This window comes from Mus caroli, chromosome 5, assembly GCF_900094665.2.
Source record: "Mus caroli chromosome 5, CAROLI_EIJ_v1.1, whole genome shotgun sequence".
Lineage (NCBI taxonomy): Eukaryota > Metazoa > Chordata > Mammalia > Rodentia > Muridae > Mus > Mus caroli.
This window is the reverse complement of record NC_034574.1, coordinates 141,404,072-141,407,699: the sequence shown is the minus strand read 5'-3', so window position 1 is coordinate 141,407,699 and position 3,628 is coordinate 141,404,072. Positions and strand designations below refer to the sequence as shown.

The window sequence follows — 3,628 nt, the reverse complement described above, 5'->3', positions numbered from 1 at the left end:
CCTCCTGGCCTCTATCAGTAATGAGAGTAGAGAAAGATGAGAAATTCAAGACATGCCACCTAGGCCAAGCACGGTGTCGCACACCTTTAATCCCAGCAATCACGAGGCAGAGGCAGGCAGATCTCTATGAGTTTGAGGTCAGCCTGGTCTTCTATATAGTGAGGTCCAGGATAGCCAGGAGACCCTGCCTCAACAAAACAAAACAAAACAAAACAAAACAAAACAAAACAAAACAAAACAAAAGATATGCCACATGGTGGGAGGGGAAGTAAATCTGTCTTGAGAGTAAATGTCATGGTTGTGTTTGGTGTCTTGGACCACACAGCAAGAGGCACTAAGGTAGCCCCTCTGGCTAGCATCTGGCACAAGGAGTCAAATAGAGACAGTCTTGGAAGATGAGCCTAAACCCCATGTTATTTCGGCATCTCCAGTCTTTGTAGGCCTCAGTTTCCTTACCTGAAAAATAAGAGAGATCAGTAGGATGCTACCTCACTTGCTGTGTGACCCACAGACCTGGGGCTGAAGGCTCTAAAATCCAGTGCTTTGAGCAACCTCAAGGAAGCCATGGCCAGTGGGATTCACTGCACAGGGACTGGCTGAATTGTGCTGAGTGTCCTGTCCTGTCCTGGATACCAGGATAACTCTATGTTTAATAAGAAGAACTGCAAAATGCCTTTCAAAAAGGTCACTGTGTTTTATATCCCACCGGCAGTGTGTAGGGGTAAGAGATTGCTCCACAGCCTTCCCAAGGCTGGCTACTGTCTGAATTTTTCAGTCTTAGTTATGCTAGTGGGTGTCGAATGGAATATCATTGTGGTTTTGATTTGCATTTCCCTGTTGACAAATACAGTGGGATACATTTGCATCTGTTTACTGACTATTTATCACATCTTCTTTGGAAACGTATCTTTGGTATTACCTGGCTGCTTTTGGATACATTTTATTTGTTGTGATTTTTATCATTTCTTAGTACCTTTTTTTTTTCTTGCCTTGAGTTTATTTGTAAAAACAGCACAGGACACTGGTCATCTGCAAATAGTGTGTGGGTAGGTGTGTCCCAGCAGTCCATCTGTCTTCACACTGGCAGGAGCCTTTCTATGGGGCCTTCACCGGGGCCTGGGCTCCTTTGGGAGCCTGGGCTGGAGCTGAAGCCTGGGTCTTAGCTGGAGCTGTGGCCTCTGCCTTGGTTTGAACCTTGGGCTTTGGTTGGCAGAGCCTCTGACCCTTGGCCATGTAGCTTCGAATCCATTTCCCAAGCTTGAGGTGAGCAATGAAAGGCAGACGGCTGAGTTTGTGGCTGGGGTCCTTTGGCATCTTGGGCCTGATGTCCTGAGCCTTCACAAGGGCCTTGATGGCTTCTGCAAGCGCACTCACTGCCTTTGCATTGTTGGCCTGCATCTTCTTCAGGCCTTTCTTGTGCTTCTTGGCAAAGTGCATGTTCCTCAGCAACTTGGGGTCAACCCCCTTAAGAGATTTGTATTTTTGTGACTGGGGTTTCTTGATGCCATTTCTGTGCCATTTGCGGGACTGGTTGTGTGTGGTGTGGTTCTTGGACTTGGCCATGCCTGCACGGTAACCCATGGCTCCCGCAGCGCCTGGGACCAGAAGAGAAACTTCTCATTACTTTTTCAAGATAGCTTTTTATACAAGTCTCAAACAAAATATATGAATTTCAGCTATTTTCCCCATTACATGGCTTATCTTCATTTTCTTATGAGTAGCTTGTGGATCACAAAAACATTTTCTTTTTCATCTAACCTATTTTTCTTTGTTGTTTTGTCCATGACATGTTATCTAAGAAAGCTTTGCCTACCCCAAGTCCATAAAGACTTACTCTGTTTAAATTTTTTTTTTTATCTTCTTATTTGATATGTCTGGAATGTTTTACCTGGATATATGCACGATATGAATGCAGTGCCCACAGAGACCAGAAGAGGGTGTCAGATCCCCTGGAACAGGAGTTACAGATGGCTGAGAGCTGCCACATGGGTACTGGGAACCGAACCTGGGTCCTCTGTAAGAGCAGCCAATGTTTTTAACCAATGAGCCATCTCTACAGCCCCTGAGACTTGTGTTTATCACTTATTTTGTTTCTCTAAGAGTGTTGAAGTTAGCATGACAGTGGTGGCACACGCCTTTAATCCTAGCACTTAGGAGGCAGAGGCAGGCAGATTTCTGAGTTCGAGGCCATCCTGGTCTACAAAGTGAGTTCCAGGACAGCCAGGGCTATACAGAGAAACCCTGTCTCAATCCCTCCCCCCCCCAAATAAAAAAAAAGAAAAGAAAAGAGTGTTGAAGTTTGGGCTCTTACATCTAGATACACACACAAGGGGCCCAGCTTCATCATTTTGTATGTTAATTTCTGGTTGATATTCAGCATCATCAATTGGGGGAATATCCTTTGGGTATTGAATTGTGTCAGCATGGACTGAGTTTCCATCTATTATCTTATGTTTTCTTCCCACACTATCCTTGATAGCTTTAGATATTTTCCTCTATTATTTTGAGCCCCATAGCTGTGTGTGACTAGACTTGCCTTTTTTTTTAAAGATTTATTTATTTATTTTATGTATGTGAGTACACTGTAGCTGTCCTCAAACACACCAGAAGAGGGCATCAGATTCCATTACAGATGGTTGTGAGCCACCATGTGGGTACTAGGAATTGAACTCAAGACCTCTGGAAGAGCAGTCAATGCTCTTAACCACTGAGCCATCTCTCCAGCCCCAGACTTTCCAATCTTTACTATTTTATGTGTATGAGTTTTTTTGTCTGAGTGTAGGTATGTGCACCCATGTGCATGCCTGGTATCCTTGAAGGTCAGAAGGCAGCTTTTAGTCCCCTGGGAGTAGGGTTACAGACTGTTGTGAGCCACCATTTGGATGCTGAGAATCTAACCAGCGTCTGCAGCAAGAGCGACAGGTTCTTTTAACCACTGAGCCATCTCTTCAGACCCACCTTTCCTATCTCAACACACATGCAGCAGGACACAAGTAGACCGAGCCATTCCAATCTTCCCGTACTAAGACAGACCAATCCTTGACATCTCAGTACAATAATAGTTTATTTGTCTTCTGTGCCATTCAGGGCTGAGTCCTTGGAGGAGGAGATATTCCACACAGACACTGAAGACTCAGGATCTAGTCAACAGAGGAGAGATGGAGAGGAGACGATGTGTAGTGAGTGTCCAGCTGTGCCTGCCACACTCTCTACACACCATGAGTATAAGAACCAGAGAACTCCATTTACACATCGTTGGCTTCCAGCTGCTGTAGGAGCAGTGTTCCCAATCCCCTTCTGAAAGACCGTTTCTCCATCTATGCTAGACTCTGCTAGTGAGGCCCTGAGGGAAGAGGCCTGAAGACAAAGGTCCGAGCTAAGTACAGCTCCATGAGTCTTGAGGCTCAGGGGGAAGAGACCTGGTTGTCTGAAACAGAGGGATGCTAAGGGTGTAGTTTGGAGTTTGATCCCTGGAAGCAAAGACCATTTCTCCTCTCCAGAAAGAACCTGGAGGTACTGAGCCATACATCCTCCCAACTGTTCTCCTGACCCACCAACTTTTCTTATCTGCACTCTACTTTTTCTTTCCAAAACGTTTATTTATTTTTACGTTATGTATACAGGTGTT

At 45.1% G+C, this 3,628-nt stretch overlaps 1 pseudogene; it reads right to left on the bottom strand.

Moving 5' to 3' along the window:
• Positions 1 to 1,055: 1,055 nt before the first annotated feature.
• LOC110293835 lies at positions 1,056 to 3,018 on the bottom strand (annotated as a pseudogene).
• Between the last annotated feature and the right edge of the window lie 610 nt (positions 3,019 to 3,628).